This window comes from Mytilus californianus, unplaced genomic scaffold (assembly GCF_021869535.1).
Source record: "Mytilus californianus isolate M0D057914Y unplaced genomic scaffold, xbMytCali1.0.p SCAF_2, whole genome shotgun sequence".
Lineage (NCBI taxonomy): Eukaryota > Metazoa > Mollusca > Bivalvia > Mytilida > Mytilidae > Mytilus > Mytilus californianus.
Genome location: NW_026262668.1, coordinates 8,110,511 through 8,126,289, shown reverse-complemented (window position 1 = coordinate 8,126,289; position 15,779 = coordinate 8,110,511).

Sequence of the window (15,779 nt, the reverse complement as noted above, 5' to 3'; positions counted from 1 at the left end):
CTCGAAGTATTAAAATTTTGACCTTATAAACTTCTTTTATTTGAAAGGGTTTAATTATCGGAAACAACAGCTGCATCTTGCAAAGTCTAAACAGTTTTGTCATCTAAATGTGTTTTTAAGTCTAAATGAACACACTGCTTGAACTCTTCTAATAACATTAACTGTTTTATTTTATCAAAATTGTTATCTATTTTCTTTGAAGTAAGCAATTTGTCAAATAGATCTTTCTTTTCCCTAGTAAATTCAGTCTAAATGTTTCTGGCACTAGTTCTTAAGCTTTCAAAACTTCCTTTTTTACAGTGTCATAATCAGAACTTTTTTCTGAAGAAAGTGCTGAGTGAATTTCCGCGGCCTTGCCCTCAAAAACACTTTGCAGCATTGTACTCCAATAAGGCTTTGGGCATTTCAAATTTTGAGCAATTTCTCAAACTGTGGAAAATATTATCAACTTTTTTTTCACAAAATCTTGGAACCAAACGTACATCTTTTGTTGCATCAAACTAATGTTCTGATTTTGACTCTATTTTAGTGTTGCTTTCTACTTTGACCAATTCTATTTTTATTTTCTCCATCTCTAACCTTTCCCTCATTCCAAGTTCTACCTGTCTTAGTTTTAATTCATCTTCCTCTATCCAATTGTTTTAATTCAAATTCATGTTCTAATTCAAGCTGTTTTAATTTGATAGCATCAACATTTTTTACCTTAAGTTCAAAGGCCTCTTAATCAAAAATTTCTGCGTGAACTAAATTGTCTATTACCAAATTTTTTATAATTTGTTTTCTCGTAGATACTCTAAAATCTATTTTCAAATGTTTAGCAAGCAACACTAATTCTTCTTTCTTTAATTTATCAAACCCTTCCAGGTCTGGAGTTTTTAAAAATTTACTAGCATCAAATGGCATGTTGTACAATTTTGTTGGCTTATTCTAATTCAATAAAAATACTGAAATTTTTTTAATCTGATATTAACGTTCTCCCGGACGAGCCCCCAATTTCTGTTACGGTCAGAAATCACCTTTAAATTGTAGCCCACAAAAGACAAAAATCAATAATAAATTCAACAAGATTATTATACAATTTTACAAGAAATGTTATACAAAAAGAAGTGTCAACTTAACTGTTAAAATATATGTCCGATCCTTTGTCTTTTCTTTATCCCGAATTCTTCTCTTAACTGTACGGAATCCAATGGAATATATATGTCCAATAAGTTCACAATATAGTATGATGCTGTTCGTAAATGAAGTGTCAATCCAACAACTCCAGAGATCTTCTGAGAATTCAAGTATATTTATATCTGATAAGTCTAATTTCGGTGTCTGTAGATATATATATAGATGTCACGGAAACTTCTAGAACACTGTAGAAGGGAAACTTCTAGAATATTATAGAAGTTTAAATTACGCATCGTAGATTATAATCATTCCTGAATTATTATGCAAGTCAAATAGAAAGTTCTAATCATTCCAGTATCTATGATTGTTCCAGTGATTTCTAAAATGCACAATTACAACATAACTTTATAAACAACTATAACCCAAGTAAATAATTATCTTATTAGGCCACACAAAACAAATTTGGCCAAGATAAATAAACATGATAATTACAATATTCCTACTTTTCATTTACTGTACTGTTATGTTATAACGTCCCCTGTAGCATATTATTGTTCAATACTAAGAAGGATCCTAACCCCGTTTTCTGTTACATCGTTGCAAGACATCCATTACATATTTATTGATGCAGTTGTGAACTAAGGTAAAGCTAACCCATTCTAAGAAGAAGAAAAATATAGCCGGAATCACCACAGGCCATTTAAAGGGGGTGTTCGTTCATTTAGAGTACCATTCTGGGATTTCAAGCATTACTTGTAATTTTCTCAGAATAAACCTAGAATTTTGAGATTGTATGAAAAAGAATAACAAACCTAGATATTTAAAGATACTATGTAAAACTCAGCATATAACTATTTAACTGCACTTTAGGCATCGGAAAATAAAATCATTGGTGTTAATGCTTATATGAGATAAGGTTGGAAAGTAATTCTTTAAAATTAATGTATTTTCTAAAGACTATAAATTGTTGAATTTTAGATATGATCCCTATGCCCATGTTATAACGGGGGACCTCAATATCGTTCAAGATGAGAGGTTAAAAACTTTTTGAAAAAAGGACCTCCATCTAACATAGATTGCAAACAGTGTCGTTGGGTCATAAAAGATTCTCTTTCATCGTATTGTAAAAATTTGTGTAAAAGGGAAAAATCTGATAAAAAATCTCTTGATTCTTATTTAAATAATTGTATTAATGTTGTGGATATTCGTATATCATATTTTGGAAATAATTTAGAAATAAATAAAAGAGTATATAATACGACTTTTTCTAAAATAAAAAACAAACTTCAAGCACTCGCAAAGCGGTATGTAATTGTACCAGCTGACAAAGCAGCCAACAATGTGGTGGTGGTATCATCCAGGCCCATGCGCCCCATAGAGAGTCATGTAGTAAGTAATCATATCATAAACACATCAAAGATTAAGGCTTCTTCAGAACATTTGAGGGTACCTACTATGTATTAGTTCCCTAAACTACACAAAAAAAAACTTAAATTATCGTTTCATCTCGGATTCTAGTAAGTGTTTTACAACTAATCTTTCAGTGCTTTTAACTAGTTCCTTGAGATAGATTCACTGTATACCGCCATCTTGGATTGCACAATAGCAGTACACAATCGGTCTAGTTCTTTGCCTAAATCTGCAAATTTTGAGACAGATTTGCAATTTATGTGTAAGATTGTTTATTTGTATAAAAAAATAAGTGATTTATTGCATTATCTAAAATGTTTTCACAAATACCAAATATTTGTTTTTAAGAATCAATTTTTCAACTTGGCAATTAAAGGGGAGATAACTCTTAGAGTAAAAATTTTATACTGCAATGATAGTGAAATTTTCATTTTCCTTCTTGCAAGAAAAGAAGTTCGGTAACGCCATTTTTTCTTTTTATTTTCTGAAAGCATATTATAAAACCTATCTTCTCATATTTTATTTCAAAATTCTTTCTCATAGATTTTTTTTATTCACAAAAATGTGTTTGTTTATGAACAATCTATGCAAATTTGGGCAACTTTGCACGACTTGTAGATTGAAAAATAGCACGGTGACCCGTACTTTTTATTGTATTTTTGAAAAAAGCATAGTAAAATCTTTATTTTGGCAAAGTATAAGAAAATTCTTTCTGAGGAAATATATACCGACGATCCACCTTAACTACTATCAATGAACGTATCATTAATTTTTGTAATAAAACATAGGAAAATAGTGAAATTACTATTTTTGGAGTGTAAAAAAATCTTTGGATGTTTTAGATAAATTACGTGCTTTTGGTGGTCCTTTTGATTCTAATAACAGTTTTGACTTTTCATTTCTTTACAGTACACTTCCATACAGTCTTATCAAATACAAGTTTTCCTATTTGATTAAATGGTCGTTTGAAAAAAAACAGATAACAAATATATTTGCTGCCACTCTTTTAAAGCCTTCTTCTCTAATGCTACAGGTAAATATGCTAGATATACTTATTCGAGGTGTGGTGAGATGTTTTAAGGTGTTAATTTCTCCTTGACAACGTTTATGTACGTTTCGGCAATAAAGTTTATCGACAGGTTGTAGGTATTCCTTTAATCACTAATTGCGTTCCTTTAAAATCAGACTGTTCTTGTACTGTTATGAATCATTGTTCATAGCGAATCTCAGTGAAGACCCATCTTAATTACATTTAGTTGATAAATTCAACAACACTTATCTTCATGATATGATTTCGTTAGATAATCAAGAATTTTCTAAATATACTAGCGGAATTTACCCAAAGGAACTTACTTTAAATAATTCAAATATAAACGGTAATAACTGTCCTTTCGTTGAATGCGATATTCAGTTTTACACGGGAAACTCTAAGCAAAATTTTACGACAAAAAGAGATTTTTCTTTCCCTATTGTTAATTATCTTTTTTTGGACGGTGATGTTCCTTTTACACCATCTTACGGTGTTTATATATCACAACTCGTTCGCTATGACCGTGTCTGAAATGACGTATTTGATTTCATTGAACGTTGTCCGTGTATTACAGGTAAATTATTAAGTCAGGGATTTCCTTACCACAAATTACTTTAACCCTTTACTAAATCTTACATATATACAAATATTTGGTTTTGAAGTTTGGCTTCGAGATTGCAAATCCTAATTTTTAGTGAGATGTTGTTTCCCGATCCCGGAAATTTAAATACGATACGGGTAAACTTATCGATCCTTTAAATAAACTGATTCTAAAATGTCAACAGTTCAACACTGTAATGACATCTTTGCATATTATTTCTATAGGTACAAATATTGATTTTTTTATCAGTAAATTAATTTATTTTATCTCTGATTGAGAGTTGTCTCATAGGCAATCATACCACATCTTCTTATTTTTATATGATTAAGAATGTGTTTAGTAATGTCATAAAATTTAGATACATACAAATTGTTCAAATATATATAATTATATACATGTATATCTAAAAGTTTTGCAAAGGATATAAAATCTAAAATATTTTTCAACAGTTGAACTATTTATTTTATTAGCTCTACCCTTTAAAAATGTGTATGGTGATCCCTTTGTAGACATTGACAGCATTTAAAAGTACTAAATGTTTGCTCACCTGTTTATATGGAAAAGGATGAGGTCGGTTGATGTGTCAAAAAGAGGGACATGCTAAGTATTCAACATGTGTATTCGTTAATGCATTTAGTGACTACAAGCTTTGTACTGAATAGTTTTATCTCCACTTCCACTTCGTTTTACATGTAATAGAATAACTTTACGTTCCCTTTTTCGGGACGTCCATGGAGTTTAGTAACAAAGCAGTGGTTAAAAATTCCTGGTATAGCCAGTATTACAAAGTATGTCACTGGATTGAACACTCTGTCTAAGTGTCATTTGAGCTCAATTCATTGTTATGCATTTGCACTCTGTATGAAATTTAGATTTGGAAATATACAACCAATATCTATATGTAAACTGTAAGGTTAGATGTTTGAAACATTTCTGATATAAATGTCATTAATAATTATCAGCACAAGGTATTATTTTAGCATATCACATTAGATCTTAAAGAATATCAAAGCAGTTTTTTTTTATTTGAACCAAACAATTTTCTTTTTCAAGGTGGCCAAATAAAAGAAAGCACAATTGAATGTATCAAAAAGCCACTACCTAAAATAAGATCCCAAGTGTTTTTGAAACACATTTTAACCCTCTGTACTGCCTACTGAAGAGTCCCAAGTACAAATGGTCATTCATTTATACATGTTTTTATGTAAACGGTTGAAACTCATTTTGGAATACCATACGGCATATTTTGTTAATAGTGAACAAAAAGGTAAAACATGACACACAGGGGAACAACTGATCAGTATGCTGGAGTTTCTTATTGATAACATATTTGTTGAATTTGAAAGTAGACTTTTTCAACAAATTATCGTCATTCCTATGGGAACGAACAGTGCGCCTCTCCTTGACGACCTCTTCTTATTTTCAGATGAGTCGGAGTTCCTTCAGACACTTGTCAAAAACAAGAAGATCAAAGAAGCCAGATTTTTTAATTTCATATTCAGATATACTGATGATGTTCTTTCCATTAACTTTCTAAACTTTTCTGATTGGGTTCCATTAATATATCCTCCAGAGGTAGAAATTAAAGAAGCAACATGGACAGCTTCCACCGTCTCATTTTATTACTTATACCTCGAATTTGATATAAGCGGTCATCTCAGTACCAGAATCTATGACAAACGAGACCATCTTAATTTTAAAATTATCAATTTCCCCCACCTTAGTAGCAATATACCAACTTCACCTGCATATGGGATATGCATTTCCAAACTCATTCGGTATTCAAGAGCTTGCAGCTGTTACTCAGACTTTATAAAACGTCACTAGTGTCTGAGCAGAAGGTTGATGAACCAGGTTTATTTCAAAGAACGTCTCGTCTTATTTCTAAAAAAGTTCATCCGAAGACCAAGACCTTGTTGATAAATATTCCGTATCAACTTCACAACTAATACATGATGGTCTTGAAGTACAGATTCTAGGTACTGACGTTGTTTGTCATCTTAATCACGTGTTATAGTGTTCTTTTATTTGTCTTTGTAAATTATTAACCTTTAAATGTTTAGTCCATTTTTGGTATTATCCATTTGGCGTTGCTCGGTACTAATGCATCCCGCCATTGTGTTGTTGTGTTGTGGTCATTTTTTGTATTCTTGTCTTTCATTTTTGCTGATGTGCTTTGTCTATATGCTATTTATTTTTTCTTTGTTGACATATTTGTTTGTTTTTATAGTGATTAAGATTATATTACAATGTTGACCGTTGTACCCCTATTTTTGACATTTTTACCTATTATGTCTGTTTGTTTTGTTCATACATTGTCAATATAATGGAATTTCATGCGACAGTCATACAAATGAGATTTAGCTAGCTATAAAACCAGGTTTAATCCACATTGTTCTACATAAGGAAATGCATGTACCAAGTCAGGAATATGACAGTTGTTTTCCATTCGTTTGATGTGTTTGAGCTTTTGATTTTGCCATTTGTTAAGGGACTTCCCGATTTGAATTTTGCTTGGAGTTCAGTATTTTTATTATTTTACTTTTTTTCACAAGGTCTAACAGACTTCTAAAATTGTCTCACATTGTTCACCTTTTATCATTATTTGTTAAATATAAATCAGTGTTAATAGTAATTACGCCATTAGTCTATTTATATATTTTGAAAAATAATTTTCATTTCAAATTTCGTAAAGCGATAAAAAATTGCTTTTAGTCTACACAATTTATCGTAATTGACTTCTAGAAAATATGAGCCATGAACAATCTAATTGGATTTACCACTATATTAAAATAAATAGTATTTTTGTAAAAAAAATCATATAGAACTTCAACCTGGCCTTTGGAATCTTGACAGAAAATATTTGCAACGAAAGATTAAAATGACACAAGAATACTTTCTGTACCTGTAAAGTTTTCACATTTTAATCTTATTCAAAACTTTTCTTACCGACTGGAACCAAAACTTGTCAGTAATCTCCATTTTAAATGTACTCTACAAAGTTTTTATATTTTTGGTGTGTATCTAAGATTAAGAATATAATAAGAATGGTCTATAAATAGTCTAAAACCATTTTTTTTTTATAGTTTTTGTTGCCAATCAAAATTTTAGATGGCCTTCACAATTGAACTATACATGCATACTCAAAGCTTCTTCTCAAACCATCTAACTCAATCAAACTGAATCTTGCACGTATGATACTATTGACAAATGATAAATTACCACCACAGTGGAATATTATAAAACTATACGAGAAATACAAATATATAGCTTCTCAGGAACCATCCCACACATTAAAACAAATTCATGCACCTAGATTTAGGGTGTACCTCTACTAATTTGGAGTTTTTGTGCCTATCCAATAACAAAGATGGTCACCACTTTGAAAAATGAATAAACATAGAATTGTGTTGGAAATCCATACAAATAGCTTCTTCTCCATTTTGAGGATTAAATACTTTCGAGATTTACTCCGAAACAGTGTAAATCAAATTTGTTCCTGCATATTTGTACATCCAGAGAGTATGCCAAAACAATCATGAATATTATAGCAAAATATTGAATAAATAACACTATGATAATTTCGAAGTTTTTGCTACTAATCTTAAACCAAAATAGCTGTCAACGTGGAACACAGTTTAGTATAGAACATTACGAGAAAGACAGAGAAAGGATTCATAAAATATCTGGTAGGGCACCATCATGAATTAAGTTTCACTGTCAACATACTAACACTAATCAAACAATTATTAGTACTATCCACACGAATCTGTGTCCACATTTGTGATACAATGAAATAAATATATTTTTTCTTGTTTCGAAATTCTTCCTCTGTCAGATCATTTAATTGGTTTACCATATAAGAAGAAGCTAATTTTACACTGGGTTATACTAATTACAGGTTATTTTTATTAACCCTCATTGCATGTTGATAACCTTTCTCCAACAGGAAATTATCTACCCGTTTAAAAAAATATTGAATGTTGGGAAACGGGAACGCACCATTAATATAAACGATGTACATGTAATCAAGTCATTGCCAGTGGTCAGTTTCTGCACAATGAGTGCAAAACAGAACTTCACAGTATTTGAAAACGATACGTATTGCGCATTTTTCGTTGTCGTTTTATATGTTTTTGGATTTTTACTGTTGTTTTTAATGTTCCATCTTTAGTAATGGTGATAGTAACATTCTTAAGGAAACTGAAACTGAAATACATTCATACGCTGAATTTAAGTTTTACTGACGCTATTCTTGGAGTCTCATGGTTGTTGTTAACGAACACACTTAGAGGAACAAAGATTTCTTTCGTTGACTGTGCTATCAGATGCTACCTGCTTTGTCTGACGTTTATGGCATCGATGTTTCAGGTGTTAGGAATTTTCATTGAACGAAATATGGTAATACAGTCAAAATGTGAAAAAAAAGTTTCAATGTGCATCATTATAATGTCATGAGGACTAGCTATACTACTAAGTAGCATAGTGTCGGCGGTTACTGTCAGTAGTTACCATGACGCCCGCATGTGCTCATTCGATAGTCTGTTTCAAGAACAAAAATATACAGCATATGGGACATTTAAAATAATTTTTATCATTACCCAAGTTTGAGTTGTGGTTGCTATGGCAATTTTATTAGTATTTCTTAATCAGCATCAAAAGAAATGGACAAATTAAATGTTCGCAAAATTAAAAAATCCGACATTAAACTGTGCACAACAATTGGTATTATAGCTGTTTTATTCTTTGCTGTAAATACTCCTCTAACTGTAGTGTGTTTACTGGAGGGATTCTATACTGGTATGTCATCATCTAGAGTTGTAAGGAATTCGTCTTTTTTGTTTGCAGGGATAAATTCGATGATTAATCCATTTATATACCTTTTCAGGATTAAATACTTTCGAGATTTACTCCGAAACAGGGTAAATCAAATTTGTTCCTGCATATTTGTATACCCAGAAAATATGTCATCGGGAGTTTAAAAGAATGGCTTCAACGACCCAGCATTATCATTTGCAACGCTGTGAAGATTGTTACATGTTTTAAAGGAAAACTTATAAGTGCATATACATTTCACCAGAAGGAAATGCAAAGATAAGGAGCAGCAATAAAGGCGGTGTTTTTCTTTTATATACTAGTATTAGTCATTCTAGTATTTTATCTATTAGAAAAAAACTGGCTATTAGAATATTGTTTTGAAATTTTTCACTTTTAGGTCTTTAGGTTTTGATAGACACGTTTTATTCGTTGTTAAAGGTGATACAACATTTTACATTCCTTCCTGAGGCTTTAAATTCTCGTTCTCATCCATTTCAACAGGAGTTTTTGGATTTTAGATCTCCTGTGTATATACTTTGAACATGATGAAATGCGTACACCCTAATCAAAGCAAGCACAGTAATGGCGTCACATTAAGTTGTACATTTCCACGTGTAGTTTGGAGTTATTTCACATCTCCCTCCTGTATACACTTTGAACGTGAAAAAACGTGCAGCCTAATCCAATCAAACACATCAATGACACAGGCAAAAACGCTATGCACCTGGACATAATTCTGGATGCCAGTAATAGAAGCAAGTTTTACAGATTTTATTGTTGTTTAAAATTTACCTTTTACTTAAACTATATATATCATTATAACCCTTCTGACTTCATTCAGTTTGTGAGTCAGTCAGTCAATTCCACACATCAATAAAATCCTTCATTCCTGTCAGTAATATCACCGACCGAAAACCGCGCTCAATAATGTTGAGCCTTAGTTAAAGATCGTAGACTAAGCGACATATTCAGAGTACCATGTCAATATGCTCAATATATTTTTACGATATAGAAAAAAGATTACAAAGATCGTTTGATTGCTTTAGCTTGGTCAATTTAGCTGCAATCAGTTAAATTCTTATATACAACTATGGGTACATCATCAGGAAACCAAACTGTTAAAGAAACACTATCAAAAGGTTTACAATTTACTGAAGTCCCATTTACAGGTTATGCTCACACTGATAAATTCAAACTTCAAAATCGTTTTTGAATTCGTTATATACATGAAGTACCAGCCGTTGGATGATAAACACGTCTATAGATAGTCATTTAAAATAAGTTTTTTCAACCACATGTCGAGACGGATTTGCTTACCTTTCTGGAGCAACTGAGAACACCCATATGTTTTGTTTGGGTTTGTGTTGCTCAGTGTTTGAAATTCTAATAATTAAAAATAATTCATATGCCTACCTATTGTCTCGCTGAAAAGCCTAAACGTACAATTGTAGTTCCAAATTTATGTCCTAAAATTTGCTTCTGTTTATTGCATTTTTCTAATGAAAAACGAAGACTCGTGATCCGTATAATCAAAAGAAACAAAAAACGAGGAAAACGATTAAATTGTTAGTCACTCATGAAATTGCACTAACGTAAGAATTGATATAGATTGATTTGGGAAAAATATTGCAATAGATGAATTTATCGCCTTTGGTTGCTACATAAAAATAAGAAGATGTGGTATGATTGCCTTTGAGACTGCTTTTAACCAGAAACCTAATGCCGTAGACGTAAGCAAGTATGGCCCTCGACAATAAGCAAAACCCATACTGCATAGTAAACTATAAAAGGCCCTTACATGACAAAACATAAAACATTTCAAACGAGTAAATCAAAGGCCTTATTTATGTAGAAACAATACACTAAAAAAAGTATGATAGACAATGACTAACGACATCGAATTGCAGGCTTTTGTTCTCAAATAATAAACATGTTAAGTCATGATAAAACAACGAAGCTTCAGATAAATGTGACGGGATAATAAAGTCCGCTGAGATCTTAACCCTCCTCAATCTTTAATTTCAATGGGTGGCCTAACACAAGACACACAAAACATCATACAATAAAAGTCAGTAAAGCATAGTTAAGTAACTCTTAATGGACAAAAAAGCACAAGTTCAAACAAAACATAATACATATAATGTAGTTATTGGTATATGAATAGCAAAAGCACAAGTTCAAACAAAACATAATACATGTAATGTAATTATTGGTATATGAATAGCAAAAGCACAAGTTCAAGCAAAACATAATACATGTATACATGTCGAACGCTAAACGTACCTAATGTGATGATATGAATTCACATTCTAATAATAGTTGTTGTGATTTGTTTTAATAGTGAAGATTGCTACTTGTTTTGAGAAGTAGAGTTAAGTTGTCACTGAAAATGTTAAATCACATTTGATCAATAATCAAAGTATAGAGCTTTTTTTCTTCCTTAAGTCGGCGGGAAGGTCGCTCCAGCCTGCCTTTCAAGCTGACGAGTGGCCACCTAAAAACGTTCTTCCAGCAGACAAGTCGATTTGTTGTACGCTGTAGAGGATCTATAAAGAAAAAGCGACAAAGGAGGTTAACACTTTTCCTGGTTGATTTTGAACACCTAAAATATCTTTTTATATACAAATCATCCTATTATTCTTTACTGTATTAAAAAACTGTGAACCAAATGTAGCGTTTTATTTAAAAGGGGAGACGATTTTCAAGTATTCTACACAACAAAACAAGTATTTGAAAAAGGTGCTCAAAAAAGAGGATCAGAAAAGAGGTCACATCGAGTCCAGAAAAGATGAGAATGTATTACATAAATACATTGCTGTCAAATTTCAAATCTCTTTTTTATTCAAAACTGTATCCTTTAAACTTTCAACAGAAACAAACAGATATCACTGAGGTTTTTTAAAGATATTATTATCTGGCGTGGCATCTATCAAATCCGATGTTTCGATTGTTTTTCCGAATTTTAAACAGGAAATATGCTCTTTGTTTTTATATTTTTGTCTCCATTTTTATTCTTCATTTATCAATATGAACTTATGAATCATTTTTGTATTTTGTTTTAGATAATATTTGTCATTGATATAATGCATCCTGTTTAGTGATAGGATGATTTATACTTTTTGTGTCAAATAATAATAATTTCAGAGCAGATAGGGGTTAAACTGTTTATAGGCTTTTTTCAACTTTCTGCCCCAAAAATACATGAAATAATTGTACATCTCATCATGTAAAATAGAAAATATCGGCCACTGGTCTATTTGTTTAATAACACATCACTGTCCCTTGTGAACCCTTTTTTGACGGAAGGTTCCTTTCAAAATATTCAACCAATAGTTACGAATTGAATCCGAGCCTCTTCGTTAGACAAGATATATTGAAAATAAATTTAAAAAATAACTTCTTCTGAATAAACTCATCATAGATATCGGGATAAAAAATTTATACGCCAGACGCGAGTTTGACGTGCGCGTTTCGTCTTCAATAGACTCATCGGGAACGCTCGAATCAAATAAGTTTAAAAGGCCAAATAAAGTACGAAGTTAAAGACAGTGAGGACCCAAAATTCCGAAATGTTTTGCCAATGTTATCTATTCCTGGGGTAGAAAATCCTTAGTATGTCAAAAAACATTCAGTATTTGTAAACACTTAAATTTATAGCTATGACCATATCAATGACAATTCATGTCAACACATAAGTAACCACTGGGATAGATGGACTGTTCAGTAGTTGTTATTTACATGTACACATCAACATCATACTAAATTGTCTGAAAAGCTACTGAACAGTACGGAATCGACTGTAAGCGAATTGTATGAACATTACTGAATTTACCACAGTGGACAAGTCTGAAAATTGACTGAAAGACTGAACATGACTGAATATTGTATTGTTTAAGATGATGTTAAGATCAAAATAACTGTTTTAGATCAAAATCGGTTTACTAGTGATACCGCTGGTTGATAATTTGTTAATCATTAACTTATTTCTTTTGTTATCTATTACTGTAAGAGGAATGGTAGATTCATATTCTACTTTAAAGTTATTGTGCAGTTTTTGGCATCCAATATAGTTGTCACGTATGATGTTAATACATAGGAAGAACGGAAAGGATCTGTGATTTTTTTTTTATAATCTCTCTCTTCCACGAAGTGGAAGAAAACAAAAATTACAAATAACTTTTTGTTCTGATTTTGCTTTTAAAAGAACTTTGCCAACATTTTGCCTTCTAATGATAGTAATACATTTTTCTAAATTAGCTTATATGCTTTCATCACAAATAATCCAAAACTTTACCACCCCATATATGTCAGCAACCTCATCATCAATTTGATTGTTAATTATGTATTATGTCCATTTAGGAATCTTATCCAGATGTCTCATCTTTTGGATTATTAATCGAGTTATCCGTTTTGGATTGATTGTATGACTTATTTTCTTCGGTTGCATAATGTTTACTCTATTTTTACATTAATTTAAAAAGAAACTGTTAGGCTGTAAAAGTGAGAGTAACTTTCCTTTATTTAAAGAAGGAAACATTGAAAGAGTTAATTACCATGGAACGTCTCTTTTTCAGACGTTTTTGAAAAGTATAAGACACCTTTTGAACACATCGTTAACTTTAAATACAAAGTTAATGAAGTTGAACACCAACTATTTGACGCAATAAATGAAGAAAACTTCCGGCTGGTGAGAAAAAGGTTATAGTAAAATTGTAAGGACTATGCTACATATACTCCATTGAAGTAGCATGTAGAATTGTCTACAGAAAGAATGACACAGTTGACATGGAAACTATTTTTAATTGTGTCAATTCTTTTTTATAGAACAGAAGTTGAATCTTTTTGAAAGCGATATCTTCGCTTAAAGTGTTTTCGACTATGTTAAATAAAAAGATGGGTCAGACGAAGTTAAGAAATTCTACTTGAGTAAATCCAGAAAAGCGCTCTAGAAACACGACATAAATAAGTGTAATTTTTTTATTTACTAGAACTGGGTCTATACCATTGCTAGTGGACTGTAAGTCCCTAAGGGTAATATCAACTCAGTAGTAAATAAAGAAACTATTAAGAAACTAGGGTTCGAACTACCTCAGGCAAAATTGACTAAGATAAATTTGACTATTTTTAAGACTCTATTGATCTCATAGCTCTTCACAAAATTTAAAAGTCTAATTTGTTATTTATTTGATAGTTTTTAAATTCATAACAAATGTGTTAGTTGTTTGTTTTGCCATATATAAAAAAAAAATAATATAGATGTAATAAAATTGAGAATGGAAATGGGGAATGTGTCAAAGAGACAACAACCCGACCATAGAACAGAAAACAGCAGAAGGTCACCAACAGGTCTTCAATGCAGCGAGAAATTCCCGCACCCGGAGGCGTCCTTCAGCTGGCCCCTAAACAAATATATATACTAGTTCAGTGATAATGAACGCCATACTAAACTCCAAATTCTACACAAGAAACTAAAATTAAAAATAATACAAGACTAACAAAGGCTAGAGGCTCCTGACTTGGGACAGGCGCAAAAATGCGGCGGGGTTAAACATGTTTATGAGATCTCAACCCTCCCCCTATACCTCTAGCCAATGTAGAAAAGTAAACGCATAACAATACGCACATTAAAATTCAGTTCAAGAGAAGTCCGAGTCTGATGTCAGAAGATGTAACAAAAGAAAATAAACAAAATGACAATAATACATAAATAACAACAGACTACTAGCAGTTAACTGACATGCCAGCTCCAGACTTCAATTAAACTGATTGAAAGATTATGTCTTCATCATATGAATATCAGGTACAATCCTTCCCGTTAGGGGTTTAGTATCATACCATCATAACATATATGAGAAGAACATTACCCGTGTCATGCCAACAACTGGTTTTTAAATAAATGTGTTTAGTGCCGATGCAAAGACCCTATAAGTGAATCAATATTAACGCCAAAATATGCAATCTTTAATGACCTGACAACAGTATCGTAACTATATCCCTTCTTAATAAAGTCTATTTAGAGGTTTTGTTAGCTTCAGAGGACAATGCTTTCAATTAAGATATGCATAACACTCCATAGACTGTGGGATATGGATAGTTACATGAAACTTCATGAACTCGAGGATAACTGCAATCATGGTGCCTAGATAAATTTAGTTTAGCAAATATATTTGTTCAAGGCGTGATTGTTTTAGGTTTGGTATGGAAGATTTAGTATGTGTTCCTTATCCAACTTCTAATGACAATTTATAAATTTAGTGCGTCCGAAGCACCTCTCTAGATTTAACTTTATCAGGAACGGTTAAGCGCAAAACATGAAAGCCAGTGATATATAAAAACTTGATTTCGTGAGGTACTTTATGACCAAAAGCGACTAAAAGGAATAAATAGTTCATGCATAATACTATTCATAGCTAATTTTTCGATAAATATTGGAAATTTGAAATGAACTAAAAAATGATGGACTGGTTAAACATTTATTAAAAAACAACCACTGCTGACCCGTCCGTTGGTCAAGAGTTCCTTTATCTGCTGTAACCTCTACAAAATGAAAAAAAAAAACAATAGAAGTTTCAATGCTTGATGAAACAAGGAAATCATTTAAATTAGCAACAACAGTAGTTTACCGATGTTCAAATCTATTAAATTCATTAAGAAGATACAAATGAAGGTAAAATTAAAAAAAATATGAGGGAAACGCACGAAATAAAATAGAAGAGAGACCGGGAGCGGTGACAGGGTAAGTATTTCATGTCATGCATGCAACACCCACCAAGCGAATCCACATTCTTTCACAAGGTCGCAATC